We start from the raw sequence: 12,622 nt of genomic DNA, 5'->3' as shown, positions 1-12,622 counted from the left end.
TATATAGTATAACACCTAGTGTTCATCTCATCAAGTGCCCTCCTTAACTCCTGTCATCCAGTTACACCAACTCCTCACCCGCCTCCCCTTCTACAACTCTTTGTTTTCCAGAGTTAGGACTCTCTCATGGTTTTTCTTCCTCTTTAATTTTTCCCCATTCGATTCCCCCCCCCCCCTCGTTTGTGGTCCCTTTCACTATTTCTTATATTCCACCTATCAGTGAAACCATATGATAATTGTCTTTCTCTGATTGACTTATTTCACTCAGCAAAACACTCTCCAGTTCAATCCACACATGACTTTGTTTTTAACAAAGTTTTTAAATATATTCAATATTTTATTTCTTAAGGAATTTCTTATTTTTTTAAGGTTTTATTTTATTTGTTTGACCCAGAGAGAGCATGCACACCAGAGAGTACAAGTGGGGGAAACAGCAGGAGTGGGACAAGCAAGAAGCAGAGAACCCAATGTGGAGCTCTATCTTATGATCCTGGGATCATATCCTGAGCCTATGGAGCCACCCAGGTGTCCCCTTAAATATTTTCTTTGCATCATTTTGCTGGCTAAGATCTTAAGCACAATAGTGACTGTTGGTAGTTAAGAGTGGGTATCCTTACTTTTTGCCTTAATTTTAGGAGAAAATATTCAGTATTTCACTTTTAAGTTTAATAGTATCTGTTTTTCATGATTGACATTCTCTAGATTGAAGTTTCCTATTCAGACTTTGCTGAGAATGTCACCGTAAATGATTGTTGAACACCATCATATGTTTTTACTATATCTATTTAAATGATCAAATAAACATATTTAAACTATGTTAATAAAGATAAGTTACATGTATTGATTTCTAAATGTTAAATCAACCTTGCAGTCCTTGGATAAATTCCACATAGTCATGATAAATCATATTTTATTACATAATACTGGATACAATTTGTTAATATTTCATGAAAATAGTTTTATCTATTTTTTATGAGGGTTGTTGGTCTGCAATCTTCTTATGTCATAATGCCCTATTGCTTCTCAGCCTATTGGCTAAGATCGAGTGTAGTTTGTGTTCTTATCAGTTTTATAATGCCATTATCAATTTTTTATCACAAGCCTATGTTAATTTCATTGTACTAGTTGAATATGTTCCCTTTTATTTTCTGAAAAAAAAAAAAACAAAAACTAAAATCGATGTTACTTCTTTTTTAAGTATATTGCAGAATTCACCAGTGACTACCTTTCTACCCGGAGTGTTTGTTGTGAAAAGTTTTAAATTATGAATTTAACTGTTTTGCTTGATACAATGTTATTCAGATTTCCTCTTTTGTTCTGTACCAATAGTTACAGTTTTTTATATCATGGAATTTGGCCATATGATTGTCAAATTTATTGGCAGAGTTGTTCTATATATATTGCTATAGGTATGTCAATTTTACAGCTATTTTAAAGTAGTATCACTTAATTTACTTTTTCAAATGATTTTTTTTTCATTTTTTGTGCCATTACTGGCTTTAATTTTTCCCTAGTTCTTTAGCTTTTTGAACCAAAAGGATAAATTGACTTCTTAACTTTTTTTAACTTTATTAAATTCTGTAATTTTATCTTCATTATTGTTTTGTCCAAAATATTCCCTAATCCATTTTTAAAGCATCATGACTTTCTCATGATTACTGCTTGCATGAAACATTTTATCTTTTTATTTTAAAATAGTATTTTTCTTTCCAAAACACTCTGCAATCAGCATATAACTAAGAAATGTCGTTTTATCTAGCCTAAAAAAAATCTTTTAAATTGATAGTGTGTAGTTCATTACACTTAATAAAATAACTAATAGATTTGGGTTCATTTTTTTTTCATCTTGATATTTGTTTCTATTTTTCTGATTTGTTCATTTTTTTGTTATTATTGCTCTTCCTTTTCTGCTTTCATATGGATTATTCAAGTATATCTTATAATTTGATTTTGTTTGATTTTTGAGACATGCATCTATTTTTATTTTAGCAGTTGATCTAGAGATTGAAATACACATCCTTATAGAAGTCTACTGAATTGATATTTTATCACTGCATATACGAAGAATCTTAAAATATATGATATAATTCTTGTACACATAATAATACTTTTATATTACATAACACTTATACAGACATACTCCTTTTCTTTTTCTTTTAGTACTGCAAAGATGAAATTCTGTTTTCCAGATCCTATTATTTCTAATTAGAAGTAAGCTGTAAGTATTTTTGTTGTTCTCCTTACCAATATGAACATTTTTATCTTTGATTTTCTGTAATTTGTTTATGATGAGTTACATTCCATTTTCTTTGTACACAACCTACTTGGGTTTCACTAAGATTCTAGGATCTCTGGGTTTCTGTTATTCATCTAGAATTGGACAAGTTTTAGTTAAGTAGTTGAGTGTGTACATATGTTTTTATGTCTATAAATTAACTTTTCAAGTTTCTCATTTTCTACTGATGTGTATATGTATATTTCATATCCTTTATTTCTTTACCATATCTATAATAATTATTTTATTTTTTAAAGATTTTATTTATTTATTCATGAGAGACACAGAAAGAGAGGTAGAGACATAGGTAGAGGGAGAAACAGGCTCCTAGGACCCCAGGATCATGACCTGAGCCAAAGGCAGACACTCAACCACTAGCCACCCAGATGCCCCTATAATAATTATTTTAAATATCTTATGTCTGCTTCCAATATCTGGGTCTATTGTTCTGTTTCATTTGATTTTTCTGTTCTATTGCTTGTGCTTTACATTTCCCTGCTTCTGTACATGTGTAGTAGTATTTTTTAAATTGTATGATACTATTTAGAGACTGGATTATTTTATCTCTTTTTAAAGAGTCTTGAGTTTTGTTCAGACAGTCAGTTAAATAATTTGCAGTACACTTTGCTTCTGTGAATGCTTTAATTTAGGCTGAGTAAGTCACTATTCATAAGTCATAGACTTTCTGCAGTCTCAACTTGTGTGCAAACTGAATATCCAATATCTCTCTACTCTGGATCAGTTAAGACTTCAACATCTTCTCTGCACTCAGTATGATCTTGAAGCCTTTGTTCACCAATCTGATCTAGATCCTCCAGTAGCTGTTCTGTGTTAGGACTTAGAGAGGCTTATCTGGAGTATATACTGTTCAAGATTCTTCAATTATCCATATTGCTAGTACTTCTGGAGTATATGCTGTTCAAGATTCTTCAATTATCCAGTTTGCTAGTACTTCCTGGCAACCATCTCTTTTCCATTTCTCCACTGTCCAAATTTCATTCTTGTTTGCCATTCTAAAATTCAATCTCTTTTCCTCTACCCAGTGAGACTGTCACTCTTTGTTTTGGCTCCATTTACCCACAAAGTTTGGGATATTTTCTCAAGCTAAAAGCTGTGATAGTTATAAGTGATTGCCCATGGTTCCTTGTTCTCAAAGATCATATCTCTGAGCTGAAAACACCTCTTTTGTATATTTTTTTCCAATTTTTAATTTCCTTATTGTAGGAAAAAAGTCCAATTCCAAATTCGCCAGAATAACTGGGACAAAATTATCATAGTAATTTTCTTTTAAATGACTTAAAATCTGCATGAAGCAATTATTTGTTCAGAGGAAGGGTATTAATCATTTATTTTTGACAGTATCAAACTACTCTAGAATATTATACATTAAAAAAATAGGTCCAGTTTTTAGCTTTCTGAAAAAAAATGTGACCCACACTTACTTCTCTGTATATACTTTTTCAAGATCAACAACATAGACTCATTGCTTCTTAATTCTACAAAATAATAATTAACGCATGTAACACTCCACTCTTATTTCCTTCCTTCTCTTATCTACAGATACTTGTCTATTTAATATATTTTCTTGAATATGTACATACCATTGAAATATATGAGTTACTCTTCAACAGATACTTCAGTAAGCCTAATATAGGCCCTTACATATGTATATATCCTAAAAGGGCACAAAATATTACTTAAATATTACTTATACTTAAAAAATATTACTTAAAAATAATTAAAGACCTGCTATTAATGCTTCTAATATTCACCTTTATAATCCTAACTATAATTACTCTTAAGAGACTGACAATTAGCATTAATAATCTTTTCCTGTTTAGAATTTCCATATTACAATTTATTTTTGACAATTGAAAAATACAGAGTATATTATTTATATAGCTGTCATAACTTTGTTTATATTTGCAATATTAACACCAAAATATATGAATTACTTTAAATGTGTTAAGTTAATCAGCTTGGTTTTGCCACATAAAAACTTCATAGTGAAGTCGGAATACGAATATTATTTTAATTATATAGAGACATAGTGGATTTAATTTTTTTCATTGAGAGTTTTAAAAAGGAATTGATTTTTCTCAAAAGATATCTTACATTTTACTTGGAAATTTGGGTTATGAGTTTAAGTCCCCTTAAATATGTTTATTTTTATAATCACACATTTTGAAAAATTTGTTGACCTAATTAAAATTTCATATGCATATGTCCCCAAATAATTTCATAATAGGAGATATTTTCTTTCTGGTGAGAAATATAATTTTTCTTCCCCTGTATACCAATAAGGAGTGAACCTTGTCATCATTTAAAACCATATTTTTTAACAGCTTGACAGTATTTTTCTCAAGTACATTACAAAATATCAGATAATGGTGATAAAGTAACATTAAAACAGTATCAAACACTAAACATCAAATTTGTCTGTCTAGAATGTGGTACCACATTTCTGCTTCAATGCATGACTATCACTGATAGTAATAGAATTATGTGTTTTTAATGCTGTGTAATATCATTGAAACTCCATTGAGAAATACAGGTGTTATCATAAGCTATAAATCATATAAAAGCCAAAATATAGGGAAGGAAAACAGATCAGTACCAAGAATGGAGAAATACAATAACTTGTGAAGATTATTTTAAGACAAAAATATAGTCTTCTTCCTTCCCATTTTTTCTTTCTATCCTTAGTGATCTTACCACTTCCTTTATAGTATATAAGAGAGTTGTATACTAGTTATAGTGCTTTCATTCAACCCTGAAATGTTAAAGCTTAACAGTATCACAAATGATATTAAATATCAGAAATAGTAATCACAGGCTTAGACATAAATTGAAAGAGAGATCATATATTATTTTGTGTATAGGGTAAATAACAGTGCAAAAGGATGAGGGGTAAGTAATCATTATTACTAAAGTGAATTATGGTGGAGTAAATTTACAGCTTGAAATTATTTTTTCAAAAGACTGTTTGTTTGTTTGTTTGGCAGTGAGGGCACAAGCAGGGGGAGCAGCAGAGGGAGAGGGAGAAGCAGGCTTCCCACTGGGCAAGGAGCCCAGTGTGAGGGCTGATCTCAGGATCCTGGGATCATGACCTGAGCCAATGGCAGATGCTTAACTGACTGAGCTACCAGGTCCCCTGCAGTTTGAAATTAAATTTAACATAAGTAATCCATACTATAAAAATGCCCACCGGGTAATGCATGCTAAGTTTATAAATACTGGATCTAAAAGCGCCTCATGGATTTGAAGTTAGGTATCAGAATTTATTTTTATCATCACAGTTTTCCCTAAAGTGGCACATTTTCATTTTCATATTCCTTTTCATTTCATGGTACATTATTTCCCTTGCCCCTATCTTCCAAACACCCATGCATTTCATTTCTTTCCAAACCTGCAGTACCAGTTTAATCTCAAAATTGACCCTAATTGGATCCGTTAGCTTGCTTCAGACTGATTTATATTATTCAGTAAAGACATATTCTATTAGTAAGGGAGGGAGGCATTTTCATAAAATGCAAGATTTTGTGGAAAACACTCTTTTGTTATTTTCAAATACCCCCAAAGAGATGCCATTTCCCCAGCCATATTTTCTTCTACCCTCCATTTGTACAACTACTGGTCATTTCTCCCAAGTTCAATATTTATAATGCACTTTATGTCATAGGGCTTTCCTGAAACTCTAGCCAGTTGTTCCTTTTTTAAAAAAAAAAAAATATTTTATTAATTTATTCATGAGAGACACAGGGGGGGGGGGGGTGTGGGCAGAGACCCAGGCAGAGGGAGAAGCAGGCTCCATGCAGGGAGCCTGACCTGGGACTGGATCCCAGGTCTCCAGGATCAGGCCGTGGGCTGAAGGTGGTGCTAAACCGTTGGACCACCCGGGCTACCCAGTTGCTGCTTTTTAACTCTTTTTGTGTACTGCATCCTGAAGGTTCTTGTGCTACTAAAATCTGCATTTTAGCATCAAGTGTCTAGTAGCATTTGGTCACAATATGTCAGCCAGTATAAGTTATGAATTTTCTCAAGAGCATGGCATGGATGCCAAGGGGAAGAGTTGAGGTAAAATACCACAAATTACTTTTTTTTAAAAAGGACACCTCAAAACAGGATGACGGTAAGAGTGCTTATTGACTGAGTGGATTGCAGCAGGTGCTTGGAGGCTTATTGCTCAGGAATATCCAATTAATACATTGCACCAGTTTTCACTTTTGAGACTTTAACTATCAGAGAAAGGAAAAACTGTATAGTAGTAGGATACTCTAACAGCATATACTTTTAGAACAATACTAAAAAACAAACATACAAACAAACAAACCAGTCCTATAATCAAGTGGCATTAGGTATGGAGAGAATATGGCATAGTTGGTAAAAATATGAACTGAGGACCAGAACACCTATGAAAACTAATTTCTTCATTCCTTATTTGTGATACTTCGGGCAAATTACAGAATTATTTAAAGATCGAATAATTGTTAAATGCTTGAAAAAATACTTTGCACATATTAAATACTCGACGTGTTTGCAATTACAGGAGATAAGTTTCATCTCATCACTTATTTTAAATAATGTAATATAAAGTGATGAACCATTTGCTATCATCTCTGACTTATATAACTATCTAAATATGGCACCTAGCCATGACTTAACACCACTAAAGTTCCTGTTTTTTAATGACATATTTATAATTTTATTTGCAAACACACTGTATGGAGTTCTTACTTCAGTGCTTTTTACTGAAAACTTTTCCATGGGATATAAGAGCTTGGAGACACAAATCTCCAGTGTGATCACCCATCTGGTTAGCAAGTTCAGTTCATTTATTATAAACCCACATGGATGGAAATTATAGCTGCAAAAATGACAAAGAAGGATATTATGTACTGCCACTTACTCGGATCTTCTGGGCTAAATGGACTACAATTCTGATTCATGAGAGAAATTGTAAGAGAACAATCTCTGTAAATGAAAAATATATCAAAAGCTTTTTGCACTTATTATATGTCATTCAGAGGATAAACAGTCCATAGTGTATTAATTTTTGATGATTGTAACATAGGTGTTTATTCACCAAACTGGGATTTAATGCCCATTAGAGGTGATAGATAAATGGTTCTGGAACATCACATCATCTGTATATTCATCAAAAAGGTAATGAAGGTAATGGGTTTCATCTATTCTATATAACATATCTCATGTACAAGTATCCCTGAGCTTTTTGGGCACTGCATTACATCTTATTTTCTTGATTTATTGATCTTTAGAAAAAGTATTTTGTTTTCCTTTTCCTTTTAATTTTTATCAATAGCTGATAACCAAAAACATCACTAAGTCATTACCTCTTGCAAAAATACATCTTCCAAAATACTTATGTATTACATAAATAATACATAACGATTACTTATGAAAGTCACTAAAGGAAGCCTATATGTTAAATATATTAATGCTATTTCTTCCTTATTTTGGTAATGGATTTTTATCCATTAGCTAACCCTCCATCTTCTCACATAATTACCACTTCTTTTTTTAAGAGTTTATTTACTCACGAGAGACACAGAAAGAGAGATAGAGAGAGAGAGAGAGAGAGAGAGAGAGAGGCAGAGGGAGAAGCAGGCTCCATGCAGGTAGCCCGATGCCGGACTCGATCCTGGGTCTCCAGGATCAGGCCCTGGGCTGGAGGCGGAGCTAAACCGCTGAGCCACCCGGGCTGCCCACCATTTCTTTTTTTGTGATGAGAACATATAAAATCCACTCTCAGCAACTTTCAAGCATACAAGTTTTGTTAATTATAATCACTGTACTGTACATTAGATCTCCTGAATTTATTTAACATATAATTGGTAGTTTTTATCTTTTAACCAACAGTTTCATTTCCTCAAGCTCCAGGTGGGGAAAAAAAGCATGCTACATAATAGATGTCATGATTATTGAACTTGGCAATTTGTGGGGCAAATACAAAGACTCTCCTGATTAAACGAACAGATTAATGCAAAATGAAGACTGAATACATTTTGTCTGAATGCCAAGCAGTGTGCTTTTACGTTAGTGAACTTGCAGCTAACAGGCCTTTAAAGTTTATTTTTGTATGTATGACTTTAAAAGAGATATTAGTATGATTAAAACCATATTTTAGGAAGGTTTATTGCTGACAACTAGACTTCTATCTTCTTATCAAGAGTCAGGATTAGGGGCACCAGGGTGGCTCAGTGGTGGAGTGTCTGTCTTTGGCTCAGGTCATGAACCGGAGGTCCTGGGATGGAGTCCCGCAACAGGCTCCACGCAGGGAGCCTGCTTCTCCCTCTGCCTGTGTCTCTGCCTCTCTCTGTGTGTCTCTCATGAATAAATAAATAAAATCTTAAAAAAAAAAGTCAGGGTTACAATTGTGCAGATGATTTTACTGCTGACAATGGGTTTTTAATTGTATGATCAAGATAAGTCCCTATTATGTTCTCAGGTAGCTGACCAAACTGTCCCACTAACTGACCCCATGATATATTGTTTTAAGAGACTTGACCACACATTGATTGAGCCATAAATTAAGTCTTTCACCTTAATCCTCATATGTAAGGAGTGTTCTACACGGTCTTAGATTTTGGTGAAACCAAGGTTTGGACTTTGAAATCTCTGAGCTTTGATTATTGATATTAACCTCCAGTTAGTTCCCTGTGACCAAATTATTGCTTATTAGATTTCTCATAGAGTTATCCTATAGAAATTCCAAGTTTTCTTCAGAAAATTAGGACTGAACATGCCCAGCGTCAGCATTTCCATAACACTACCCTTTCTCACTGAAATAATTTGACCTGCTTTAACTTTGATATCAGATATGGTTGCTTCTCAATAAAAATATGTTAATGATTGAGTTTCTGAGTAAAGTTTACAATGTTCTTTAAATGACAAAAAAATGAAGCTATCTGGGTGAGGAAAACAATTCTAGTTAAAAAGCAAAAGACGTGTTGAATTCAACTGTAATAATAGAGTTAAGTTGAACACAGGTTTCGACCCAATTTGCTGTGCAAAAGTGATGGTTACAGGACAAATACGTATATGATGATAATTTCTTTTTGCTAATCAATGTTTCCCTTGTGATAATATTGCAGGCAGAAAGTTAATATACTCTAGAGGTCTATTTAAAGATGTAAGGAAGGCTGCACTCAGAGTACTACAACTAGGGAAGGTTGGGGCACCAATAAGGCACTGCTGCTGGATATATACACGGTTCTGTACTGCTTGTCTCAGTCAGACAAGACCAAATAGGCAGTACATTTCAACCTTATGAGCTGTAAAGTGGCTGGATCTTGAAACTGTTTTTCTCACCTAAGGAAAATCATGGCTATTTTGATAGAGGCAAAGGAGTAATTGTAATTTATCAGTCACCCAACCAAAAAACAAACAAACAAAAAAACTCTTGAGAGCGTTAGTTGTAATTTATTAATTGTATAATTATTCCAGAACAATAGGCATAGTAATCCAGGAGAGTCCTGGGTATAGAACTGGAGTATTCTGTCACACTGCATCCCAATGGCTAATTAAAAAAAAAAAAAAAAAAAAAAAAAAAAAAAAAAAGATGATGGTTATTACTGAAATAACATTATATCCACTAGGGAAAAGGAGGGATCACCACCTTATTGCTAGATGGCATAGAAGCCTAGGTTTCTATTTGGTCTCCATTGATCTCTAAAGGAGGGGTCTCATTACTTCTGAGCAAGAGTAGGCGTTCCAGCTCATCACTGTGCTCTCCTTGATACCACTGGAACTGGCAGGATTGAAGCTCCTTGTTATTGTTTCCCATGTGATTTCTACCAAAACCATGGTTCTGAGGCCTCCTTACTGTTAAAGGATGGTTAAAGCTCAACTCTGGATTAGCCCTCCTTCGATATCTTCTCAGAAGGATATACAAGACACCTATTTTCTTCCAGGTGCCAGTGAAAGTTCAGACTCTTCCTGGCGTCTCTCCTGACAACTAGAGTGGTGAGGGATCTTTAAATAGCAGGCAAGGACAAAAGTCCTGGTTCCCTTCTCCATCTTTTCTGACACCACCCAGTGTGGACATTGAAGTGCTTCACTACAGTCTTATAAGGGTGAAAGGCCAGGCTTCCCAGGGATGTCTGGGTGGCTCAGTGGTTTAGCATCTGCCTTGGGCTCTGGGCGTGACCCCAAGGTCCTGGGATCGAGTCCAGGGTCAGGATCCCCAAAGGGAGCCTGCCACTCCCTCTGACTATGTCTCTGCCCCTCTCTCTGTGTCTCTCATGAATAAATAAAAACGTTTAAAAAGAAAAGAAAAAGAAATTATTAAAAAAAAAAAAAAAAGGCTGTTCTCCCCCACTCAGCCTTGGTACAAGCTGGCATGGGACCATAGTTTATGTGTCTTTTGTTGCAGAGTGGTCATCTATTATCTAGACTTTTCTGTTTTGTTAGAATGTTTTGTTACTGGTTCTTTGGATAGAGAGAGACGGGTTTTGTTGGGCATTTTTTGTGTATACCTAGTGGCCTTTCCATATTACTCACTTCTACAGCAACCAGTCTGGGATATATAAAGCAGAAAAAAAATAAAGCAAAACAAAAAAATCCTCACAACCCAGAAAACTCACACTGTGTTGTTCCTTGGGTCCCAAGTTTTCTAGACAATTCATATTTCTATGCCTTTCAGAGTTTTATGTTTTCTTGTTGTTATTTATATCAAAAACAAACAAAAAAAAAAAAGGAAGGTCTAGAGTTTTTAATTGTACTTAAGAAAAGAATAGGGGAAAATACATCTCTTCTATCTTCCTGGAGGCAGAAGTCTCAATTACAAAATATTTTGAAAAAAAACAAAAGAAAATAGTTTAATCTTTGGGGAAAATACACGATGTCATGATCTCAACTTGGGGCTCTTTTGAGTGCTTACAGAGTTCGCTTGATAGTGTCTTTTTTAAAAATGTCAAATAAATAAATTTATTAATTATTAGTTTATTAAAATGTGATCAGTTTAATAATCATTAGTTATTCTTTGGGTGAAATGTTGGTTGCCTTTGTACATAGGCCTTTAAAAATTACTTTTAAAGTCAATTTGGAAAAAAAAAATAAAGACAATTTGGTTAAGTAGTTTACATAGCTGATGAAGAGTATACATATAAAACTACAGTGTAAACAAAACAACAAACAATACAGTATAAAAACAAATGTCTTAAATTTGTGGAAAGAACTATTTAAGCAGTATGACACAATTTTTGGTAACCGTGTCATGCATGATTCAAAATACGTCATATTTCAACTTATAAATTAATAGACATTCTCTGGAAAACTATGCTAAATTACTGATAGAATTCAAATTTGACAAAGAGAATGATGTCAAAGCTCCACTGAAGAGATTGAATGAAATTGTTTCTTAAAAAAATACCCAAGGGAGAAAGATATGTTTAAATGTATATATTATATATATTTAAATTTACATATTTTAAATATATATTACACACATATATATTATTTGTATTATATGTGATTTTTAATATAGGACTACATTACTTTATCCATATATCCAAAACAATATTTTCAAGTTAGCCAAAAAGTTTTTGGTGTGAATTTTCATTAAGAAAATGGTGCTTATTTTATATTCATTGTCAATTTGTAGTTAAGTGTGTGCAATGATACAAAATGCTTAATTTTATTTCAAAAAGTTTCCTAAACAGTATATTAACTCAGTCCATGACTGGAAATTTGTAATTAATTTTAAAAGTTGTTCATTTAAAAAAAAAAACTATAATATAACAATGGGATCATTTAAGTATGCTGCTTAAATTTTCTTTGAAAATTTACTTATTTGAAAATTAATTTCATGTTTTAGTGCATAGATGTTAAGGATAGTTTCACATATATTTTCAATAACATAATTTTCTCCAGAATTCTACATTCAACTCCAGAGATAACTCATTAATACTAGAGTTTTCTCTGATAACTTTTCCCCCTTCATTTGCATATCTAATTCATTTATAAAGATGTGCAGGGCATATTCTACAGAACTTCTGTATATGTGTGTGGATATTTGTTTCTCATGGTCTTAACCAATATTAAATTCACAATATCCAGAATGTTGGTGTGTTATCAGACCAATGGAAATAGGTTTTAAACAATGGAATATCACTGATAGACGAGGGTAAGAACTATTTTTTTATCCCATAATGCAGACCTTACATGGATTACCTCAGTTAGTTCTCACGATAACCCTAGGAAATGAAAACTGTTTTCACACCCCTTTTCTAGATGAGACACCTGAGGCTTCAGAAGAGATGAAGTAACTTGCCCAATGACACACAGCTCTATGTTTCTAGGATAAAGGCAACCTTTTCTCTTTAA

General features: G+C 33.3%; 1 pseudogene; it reads left to right on the top strand.

Annotated features, from left to right (window-relative positions):
- Positions 1-1,015: 1,015 nt before the first annotated feature.
- Positions 1,016-1,127, top strand: LOC144304093 (U2 spliceosomal RNA; annotated as a pseudogene).
- Positions 1,128-12,622: the final 11,495 nt, after the last annotated feature.

This window comes from Canis aureus, chromosome 2 (assembly GCF_053574225.1).
Source record: "Canis aureus isolate CA01 chromosome 2, VMU_Caureus_v.1.0, whole genome shotgun sequence".
In the NCBI taxonomy this organism is placed as follows: Eukaryota; Metazoa; Chordata; class Mammalia; order Carnivora; family Canidae; genus Canis; species Canis aureus.
The sequence above is the reverse complement of the archived record's forward strand: the minus strand, read 5'-3'. Positions and strand labels throughout refer to the sequence as shown.